Raw genomic sequence first — 11,126 nt, forward strand, 5'->3', positions numbered from 1 at the left:
AACCTGTAATACTGGGGCTCAGTTTGGAGACCAAGTCTTCCTCTTTGGGTATTTTGCTCTAGACTTCTGAACCAGGTCTCCAATCTAGGATTTAAAATAATTAAAGCTATGCTGTTTCTTTGTGAATGTTGTTTGATTACTCTGGATAAAGAACTTTTCAATTAAGTGCCTTTTTGGCCACTAAGTGCCTCTTGAGCTATCACCAAGCATTCAATTTCTTATCGAAAACTAAGGTATTTTTTTTTTAATTCCTCCATGCTGAGAATGATACAAACCTCTGAAATGCCATGGCAGAGTGAAATAGCTCCTTTATAATAGCTCTAGGCCCACTAACACTCAACAACTTGAGTAAAAGTGAGCCAGCATTGAAAACCAAAACACACAGTCAAGCCCTCCGTGGTTAGTTACATTTATTTACCTGTCAATTGTCAAATTGAAGAGGGACTTTTAATGTAGTAGAATAGACAAATGGAACCTTGAAAACACTAGGGGAGCAAGCAGGGCTGGGTTTATGAGCATATAGCTGATGCAGTAACACCGAGAGAGCCCCATGCTTGGAAGGGCCCCTCACTGGGTTAATGTTTTGCTGTTGTCATCTTGATATTCTTAATTTTGAGCAAGGGGAGCACTCATTTTTATTTTGCACTGAATCTCACAAATTATTTAGCTGGTGCTAGGAACAAAGGAGGGAAGTACCACAGAAATGATATTAATAAAACACCTATATGTCAGGCACAGGGCTAAAAGCTTAAAACAGATGATCTCATTCAACATGCCCTAGAAGGTAGGGATTATCATTTTCATTTTACCAAAAATGAAACTGGCCAGCAGAGACTAAGGTGCTTATTCACGATTATGAATCTAGTAATGGTAAATCCACTTGTCAGGGTTTTTCATAGAGAAGAATTTATTAATAATGTTTCTTCCATAGAGGAAATCACTCCATCTGCCCATTTTCCTTCGTGCTTCAAACATCAGACAACTTGAAGTAGGAAGAATAAACACTATTTGAATATGATAAGAGGCATAAAAATACAGTTTATATGAGTAACGTGTTGCTTTGTTGTGGAATGAATTAGGAAGTGCTTTTTTAATTCTATACATCTCTTTCTTGGTTTTAATTAGATGGTATATAAACATATTTAATTAAATAAAATTATGGTTGAACCAATATTCATGGGAGAGCATGGGGTTGCCGTGTGACTAGCATATTTTAAAAAATGCAGACATTTACAAGCTTCAGTTGTCAAGACACCATGAATATTAAAAGACACAACCATGTCACTTAAAAACACCATGAACATTAAAAGTATGAACAAACACATCAGTGAAGTGTGGGAAAGTTACCGGTGCTTCTCTCCTCCTAGTCAAATTGGCCACATATGGCTCAGAGGAGAAACTCTAGACAGTGTTCAAGGGCTTTAACATGAAAAGTGTGAAGGTGTTTGTGAGTGTCTGTATTTTATGTTGGTAGGTAGCTAGGTAGGTAGAGGTTGACTCTGAGGTCAAAGGAAAAATCTGAATTGGCAAAAGCCAATTAGTAGTCTTGTGTGTAGAGGCCAAGGATATTGCTGAACATCTTATAATGCACAGGACAGCCTTTCACAATAAAGAATTATCTAGCCCAAAGTGTCAGGTGGGCTGACCAGAGGTTGGGCACTTCGACCTTGCAGTAGCATTTTTACCATCCTTTCCTCCATTTTACCATCTCTCTCTCTTCTCATTAGATTCAGGTCCCCAATTGGAATGAAGAACTGATCTTCGTATGTGGGCTTTTAATTAAAAATGGACATTTTTAGAGAAGGGAGGATATAAGAGAGGGAGAGAAGTATTATTTAGTTGCTTTTCTTTGTGGGAATTTACATTCTGAGGCTAAAGAGGAACGCATTTGCTAGAAAAGAGATTTAAGAAAATAGCCACATTTTTATGGATTTTGTGAGTTGCCCCAAGGGTGAAAGGCTGATGACTCAGAAATAATTTATAAGGTTTAGAAGTGAAAACCAGAAAACACAGAAAGGCTTCAGATGGTTGAAAGCAAACTATAATTATGACACACTGTCATGCAATATGCATATCATGCAGTATTTACTTAACAGCTTTCATCCAAGGATCTCAAACCCTTTGTGCAAAAACTTTAATCATCATGAAGAAAACCTCTTCCCTCTCTGTCTCTCTTTGCACATCCCAATGCACACCAAAGTTGCAGTTTCAAATTTTCTCCGTGTTACCTAAAAATATTTGCTTCAAACCATGTGACTGCGGCTATGAGAAGGTGTAAGCTTCTGTTTGCTCTGACCTTTCTTTGTGGTTCTGTAGAAGTCTGATGAAAAGCCTGCATAGTTGTTTTAGTAATGACATTTAAAACATGGCTCGTCAGGTTGCGCTCAATGAACCTTTCTTTGTCATTTTAGAGAAATGGGGACCAATGTGATCACAATACAAGTCATTAGGTCCCAGCTTTTAAATACGGTCTGCAAACTTCAGCCACTGAGGGAAGGAGAACTACTGGATGTCATATAGAAAGTGCAAGCAAACTGAAATAGATCGGGTTTATTTTGTTACATTTATAGGCACCTAACTTTAATGTAACAATTTTTTTAAAAAGGGAACTCTTTTTCTGATTGCAAAGGCAATTTCGTGATTATTATGGAGAATTGGGAAAATATAGGAAGGAAGGAAGAAGAAAATGGAAATAATCCATAATAATCCATAATTCAGGTGCTCAGAAATAACCATACTTTAATAGTCTTTTCATAAAACACAACTTAGGGTTTTTTTTTATTTCACAAATATATTTCCACATCTATTTCTTTACCAAACCGCAAAAACCATTGTGAGATGCATTGTCAGAACAAATGACATCGAAAAACCTTTATACATTTACTTGCTTTTGATGTTAATACAGAGGAAATGAATAAATATGGTTTCAGCATCATCTTGGAGATGTTAATAATTTCAGTTTAATCAATAATCTCCATGTCCCTGATTTGAATTTACTATAAACTCAAAAAGGAAATAATATTTATATGTATAGGACTTAGGTTTTAAAGCTGGTTCAAAGACTTCATTAAAGTTCCTGTTAATCCTAGAAGTACTGCTTGTGTCCCTGATATTTTTAAAAATTATTTTTCTTCTTATCCATTGTTTAAGATTTTCTAGCAAGACAAAAAATAAAGACTATAATGTGAAAATCTTCTATAACCATGCTGCACTTTGATACAACCACTGTTAACAGAGTTAACCACTATTAACAATATATAGATATACTACATCAGACCTTTTCTTATAATGCTTAGTATAAGGTAGACATAGTGATAATCATTTCTAATTTAGATGAGTGGGCTTATACCATACAGACTTTCTGCACTATGTTTTTTCAATTAGTGTCTCTTGAACATTTATTTTCCATGTACAAAAATGTACTGCATTCTTGGGGCGCCTGGGTAGCTCAGTGGGTTAAAGCCTCTGCCTTCAGCTCGGGTCATGATCCCAGGGTCCTGGGATCGAGCCCCACATCGGGCTCTCTGCTCAGCGGGGAGACTGCTTCCCCCTCTCTCTCTCTGCCTGCCTCTCTACCTACTTGTGATCTCTGTCTGTCAAATAAATAAATAAAATCCTTAAAAAAATGTACTGTATTCTTCTTAGTGGTTGCATTATTTTACAATTCCATATTGATAGGCACTTATCACTTATTTTCTACTGTAATAAACATCCCTGTACATACATCTTTGCCCTTCTTTAGGAATTCAAATCCACCCTTTCCTAACACAAATCTAACCTAAAAGTCTAGTAAGAATGTTATCTTTATCTTTTTATATTAAGAAAACACCATGTGAAAACATACCGTGATACATACACAAGGCCTGTCAGTTCTGCTTCTGGACATGCTCTCAAAACTCTCCACTCCTCTGAATTTGCAACTGATACACCTCATGTCCAGGCGACATACATCTGCGTTTTACCATCTGTGGGCCCTAGAATGATCTTTTAATGATCTATCATTTCATTTTCCTGTTAAGAACCTTTTAAAGGCTTCCCACAACGTTTAGAGTAAAAATCAAACGCCTTTCTTGCCATAGTCTTCACGGCACCACTAGGGCACACTTGACCTTTCTTCCTTACTTCTTCTCATAACGGTTTATCATTTCTTCCTTGCACCTGTGCCACACCAGCCCCCTTACTATTCTGGGGGTGTATAGTAATCTGCAATCAGCTAGCTGGAGACCTAGGAGAGCTGGTGATATAGTTCCAGTCTGAACCTAAAGGCCTGACAACCAGGAGAGCCAATGGTGTAAATTCCAGTTTGAGTCCAGCTCTGAAAGCAGAAGACCAACGTCTCAACTCTATGACAGGTAGAAAAGAAAAACAAATTCTCACTTACTTTTTTTGGCAGTATTTAGGACTTCAACAGAAGTGGATGAGGCTATCCACATTGGGGAAGGCACTCTACTTCACTCATTCTACCAATGTGAATGTTAATCTCATCCAGAAACATTCTCATAGACATACCCAGAATAATGTTTAACCAATATATGGGCACCCTGTGGCCCAGTCAAATTGATGAATTAAATTACCACAGGACCTTCCAGCCTCTAGACCACTCAATCATTTGAAAGTTTTTTCATATTAACTGGCTTGCTCTTTTTTTCCAGTTCGCAGTTCAAATGTCAACACCTCCAACGGATTTTTCCAAACCACACTCTCTCAGATGGCCTCCCCCAGAATCAGATTCTCTCTTGACATACCAAGTATTGTTTATAACACCAAATATGTAACTGTTTATTTGCTGTTTACTTGTTTTTAATCTCTCTCTCCTACTAGAATGTAAACTGTATTAGGGCAGGGACCTAGTATGCCTTATACTTTAACAGCTACCAAAAACATATGTACAGTAAATGAATGGCACTATTTCAACATCAGTTGGCTAACTTAATAATGTTAGATTTTTAAGTACTATATAAACTAATATAGTACTTCCTTATAGAAGAATTCTAAATATTATATGTAGATAAGCTCCTCCAGGAGGTGGAGCTTAATCTCTTCCTTTTATAGGTGGACTACAAAGCATAGAGGATGGAAAGAGAGGAATAGCGAATTTACAGTGGAGAAGGCTGGCAGTCACTGACTCAATCAAATGATCATATAGGTATCATAAACCACTGGTAAGATGCATTCTGAAGGGCATAATATCACATCTGTGGAAATCTTGCCCAAAACATAGAACCTCAATGTAATCATAAGAAAACCTCAGACAACTGAGGGACTTTACAAAACTATTGATTAGTAGTCATCAAAAGCAGCAACGTCACAAAAAGCAAGGTAAAAGGAAGTGTTACAGGTTAGAAGAGACTAAGACCTGACATCTAAACACAATGTAGATCGAATTCCAGAACAGAAAGAGAACATTTATGGGGAAAACTGGTGAAACCCAAATAAAATCTCAAGTTTGTAGAAATACATCAATGTTGGTTTCTTAAATTTTTTTAAGATTTTATTTATTTAGTTGAGGGACAGAGAGAGCACAAGTGGGTGGGGGATAGAGGCAGAAGGAGAAGGAGACTGCTCACTGAGCAGAGAGCCCCATGCAGGGCTCAATCCCAAAATGCCAAAATCATTACCTGAGCCGAAGGCTGATGCTTCACGACTAAGCCACCCAGGTGTCCCTGGTTTCTTAGTTTTGACCAAAGTACCATGGTAATGTGAGATGCAAACACCTGAGGAAACTGGTGAGGGCTGAGAGAGACCTCTCTTCATTATCTTTGCAACTTTTCTCTAAGTGTCAATTTATTCCAAAATACAATGCTTATTTTTATTTATTTTTTAAAGATTTTATTTATTTATTTATTTAATACAATGCTTATTTTAAAAAAATAATCACAAACTAGAACCTAAATAAACCTTAATGTTTTATTTTCACATCTTTACAAATAAAAGAATACAAAAATGAAAAAGAGAGTCCTCTAGACTCATCACTCACACACACACACACACACACACACACACACACAAAGGGAACTAACTCTGTGAGGTGATGGCTGTGTTAATTAACTTGATTGTAGTAATCATTTCACAATGTGTATGTATATTAAATCATCATGTTGCATACCCTAAATATATATAATTTTATTTGTAATTATACCTCAATAAAGCTGGGGGAAAAAACTTACATAGTTGCTGCTGATATCCAAAAGTGCAATGACCATTTTGCCTTTTTATTAGTTAACGTGTATAAATTGATAACTACCATCTTCTGAATCATGTTTACAAAATGTTTGAACTTCCTAGGTCTCAACTATTGTTTTCCATTTCTATTACCATACTGTAAAATTCCTTAAAAGATGCTATCTGTGCAGTTAATGCCCATTTAATTTTTATAATTGAAGGATATTTTTGAACATACTGGCACCGGACAGATAATTACTGCTGTTAAAATCATCACTCCATAAAAAGAGTTTCCACATGAGATGATTCTTACTTGTCTATAAGTTTTAGTTATTTTTCTTTTGAGTAAAAGCCAGAAAGATTATCAAGAAATCAGTGGTAATGAGAACCCGAAGTCAGAGTTGTTCAGTATGCAACCCACCTGAGGTGATGGGACACGGAGCATTACCAACAGATTCTTCGGCTGGGGTCTGAAATCGTTCCTCCTACAAGGTAGTAACTATGCAAGAGCAAAAGCACTTTGTTACTTTTGTTCTCACTCAGGCTGTTATCTTCATTCAGATAATGGCATCTGTTACATTCCCTTGTATAATGACAAACCAATAAGTAATCCACTGAAGGGGAAAGATTCTGATTTTGAATTTAATTTAATACAAAATCAGAAAAGATTCTGGTTTGGGATTTATACAGCATTACCTAAGAAATCGATCCTTACTTGGGACGTTTATAAAATGTTGACTTTCTTTCTTTCCCTTCATGAAGGCACAGATCAGAATCAGGAAAAACTAAGAAAGATGAGGAAATATCACAGATGGGAGGAGACTGAGAAAACAAAACAAATAAATGAGAGCTAGGATCCTGGATCGCATCCTGGGACGGAAAAAGGACGTTGGGGGAAAAAAAAACAGGCAAATTTGAATCAGCTGTGCAGTCCACAGTTTTGCACCAATGTTTGTCTCCTGCTTTTGATAATTTGATTATGGTTACGTACATTGTTGACAGAGAAACTGAGTAAAAGGGAGAAAACAACTTTCTGAATTATTTTAGCAACTTTCTTTCCAATATTTTTAAGTCTATAATAATTGCAAAATAAAAAGGTTTTTTTGTAATTGCATTGGAAAATTCCTCAGGAAGTTGTTATTTCAGAGGGAAACATACTGTTTCTCAATAGTTCCAATAGAGCTGGTTTTCCCTCCAGCTTTGAAACAGAGCATTGTTTCTTTATTTGAGCAGCAGATAAAGTACGATTATTGATGTGTGCTTTAGGAATATTTTGTACAGAAATACACGTTTCAAGATGCCAAAATTATACTTTGCACCATGAAATGTCTGTACTTTGAGAGGCCCATCGGAGACAAGACCAACTGATAGAAAGATCCATATTTCTCAACTTGTGTTTATGCCAGAGTGTTGGTTCACTGAGTGAGCTATTGGGCTAAAATGCCTAGATAATTTAAAATTGGGGGAACTTTTTTCCTCTTTCCATTTTTTTTTTCTTTCTTGTCAAGTGCATATAGTTGAATTTGAATAAATAAAATGTAGATATCATGTGACTTCACTGTGGTCCATTGGAGGAAGTAAGTACCCACGAATTTTGCTATCTGAGTGCTGGGGGAGTTCACTCTTTGAGATCATCTTGTAAATGATAATCATTAAAAGTAAGTTCTTTTGGCACTTCAGCAACAATATCGTTTTATAATTACTATTCAGTAATCACCTACCACGTGCTTACCCATTGGTCTCTCTCTGGTCTATCTAATACATAACTCAAGAAGGAAACGTCTCTATTTTACAGAGGAGGGGAAATGGAGGCTCAGAAGAGTTAAGCAACTGGCCCACTCTAGGCTTTGACCTCAGATTGGACTATCTTTAAATGTCTCATTATTTGTATGGGTTGGACTAGCCTGCAACAAATTCTACCCTCAGTGAAGTTATGTCATAGTGAGATTTCGGTAATACAAGTCCTATGACTTGTTTGAATAGTCTGCTGATTTTAAGAGGAGATGTGATACTTGAAAATGGTCTTATATAATTATATTTCCTTCAGTATGTAGAAATATATGAGAAAATCCAGCATCTTCTAGTTATTAAGTTATAGGTTCTATTAGTAATGGAATATATTAAGCTAATACATTATGTATTTCATAAGTACATTAACTTAACTATATCAAGATCCTAGAATGCTTTTTCATAATGTAGAGTATTGCAGTATAATAAATGTGTTTTTTTTAAAGCCAGAAAAGAAGTCAGTGATCTAAAAGAAGTAACTCGATGTTCACTTTGAAAAGTCTACTTCTTTGGCCCTTTATTTATCATTCAGAAGCATAGTGAAAAATTTATGGGTAATCTCCTCAGTACAAAGTCACTCTTTCAAAGCAAAGATAAATAACCAATCTTACACTGATCTCACTGACAGTTCCAACTAAAAATTTTAATTATGGACTTTGGACATGGGAAACATTATTCAGTTGAGCTTTTATTTTAGAATACAGATGCTCTGTAATTGAACTGGTAGACAAAAGATCATTTACTTGATAAAGAAGGAAAACGTTGTGCCTATTTCCCCTTTCACCTTACAATTAAAGCGACATAATTAGATACTATACTTTTGCTCCCTGTTATAAGATACAGGTTTAAACCTATCCCTTACATCACAAAACCCAACAAGTTTCATTCTCTGCACATCAGCAACCCTTCTCAGTGAAGTCAAAATGCAGTAAAGGGGTTCTGAGATCCTCCTTGCCAGACCAGACAATGTTCCCTCCAAGGGATGTAATAAACAACACCAGCATTCCTTACCTGAGTTTTCAGAACTACAGTGTGAGCTGCATGATCATTGTTTCCTCAACTTTCCTGAGCACAAGAATAATCTAGATGCCAACTTAAAAAACCTTTTCCCAGGCATGTTCTCTAGAAATTCTAATTTCTCTTTTTTTTTTTTTTTTTAAAGAATTTATTTATTCATTTGACAGAAAGAGACACAGCGAGAGAGGGAACACAAGCAGGGGGAGTGGAAGAGGGAGAAGAAGGCTTCCCGCTGAGCAGGGAGCCCCATGTGGGGCTCATGTAGGGCTCATGCAGGGCTCGATCCCAGGACCCTGGCATCGTAACTGGGATCATGACCTGAACTGAAGGCAGACGCTTAATGACTGAGCCACCCAGGCGCCCCTAGAAATTCTAACTTTATAGATTGTAGTGGAGCCTAAGGTTCTGAATTTTAGACGAATGTCACAGATGATGAGGCATATTTGAGACACAAATTTTAAAAATAAAATAAAACATCTGGTGCTCCTATGGGGTATTATTGGAATTTTGGAGACAGTAGAACTCAGCTATCTGTCAAATTTCAGTTTTCCTCATTTATGAATTTTTTTTAACCTATCCTTCAATGCCCATTGTAAAAGGTAATGATAATATTTATCTCTTAAATTTATAATAAGTATTAAATATGAAGGATCCAGGCTCTTGCTCAGGCTCCAGGCTCTCTGGTCTGAGGATCAGCAGCTAGAAGTCACTGAGAACTTGTTAAAAATGCAGAATGTCAAGCTCTGCCCCAGACCCACTAATTTCTGAACGTGCTTGTTAAGAGGGTGTCTTGGATGATTCATAGGCACATTAATGTCGTTGAAACGCTGACCTAGTCACTGAGTGTTCAGGAAATGCTAGATTCTTTCCTCCTCATTATAGTCGTTGTACCAATAATCCAGTTCAGCTGGAGCTCAGTGACTGTCACCACCATTTCTTATTGCTGGTTTCAGCCCAGAAGGTACCCTTCTCTCTCCTGCACCGTGGAAAGGGGTCCATACGTAAACAAATGCATGGGCTGGAAACCAGGCTACCACAAAAGGTTAAGTCTGAGGATTTCTGCCTTTGCTCCTTCACACTCCCCCAAGCATGTAGCTGACAACAGTCATTTTACAGTCTCTTCTAAGGATTATTTCAAAGCCTCTCCACGTGTCTCAGTGGGAGCTTCCTTCTCAACTTCTGTTAACATTTAGCAACTATTGGTAGCAGGGGAGACCTATAGTTAATGTTTAAACTGCTGCTTAAATAAAAATTTATTTATAAATTTTCATAAGGTTTCATAAAAGGGTTTTGGGGCTTCCTTTTTTTTCCCCCCTCTTCCAGATTCATCACTGAAGCCTGCAATGTCAGAGGAGGAGAACTAGGTAGAACCTGTCTTACTGCATCAAAGACATTTTCGGTAATTGCCTGCATTAAATGTGCAGCAGCACATGTTAGTACATGACAATGAAAATGAAGACTATATTTTAAACATCGGGAGTGCACTCAGGGAACAATGGAAAAGGCCAGCTGCGACAATGAACATTTTAGCTGAAATGCTTCCATTAAAACTTCAAATAAACTTAGTTTAATGTTTAAAAATAAATAGGCTAATTTTCAGATTCATAGATACCCAAGGCACAAAAAGAAAGTCTTCTTCAATGCCTCTTGTTTCTTAATGAGTTTGCTCCCCAACAGAACGTATTGAAGTATTGAAGTCTGGTCTTTGTTAGGGTCCTATCACTCCTATGTTCTCATAAAAATAGTCTTTTGGATTTTTCCCTTTGACACAGATGAATGACACAGAATCCTGAGTGGCTTCTGCTTACACGATACTCTGTAGCTAAGCCAGCAGACTGACTTCAACCACAACCACACCCCTCATTTTCTACCCTCTGCAGAGGGTGGTAGATTCACTCTTAACCTGTCATTCCTAAATTCTTGGGGGGAAAAAATCTGTATATTGAAAGACCGAACACCAAGTTGAGTATGCCTGAATTCCACATGTAGGTCTTGGAACTCACTACCCATCCTTTGCAGTGTTGTGGAGGGCAAGCTTATCTGCTCTTTTCCATTCTGGTTGGATAGATTAGCAGGGAAAATGAGACATGTCTCAAAATCGAGAAAGTAAGGGAGAACATCTTTCACTAAGATCAAGGGGTCACCAAAGGATTAGGTCT

Source organism: Lontra canadensis, unplaced genomic scaffold, assembly GCF_010015895.1.
Source record: "Lontra canadensis isolate GAN:19392208 unplaced genomic scaffold, GSC_riverotter_1.0 scaffold82, whole genome shotgun sequence".
Classification (NCBI taxonomy): Eukaryota; Metazoa; Chordata; class Mammalia; order Carnivora; family Mustelidae; genus Lontra; species Lontra canadensis.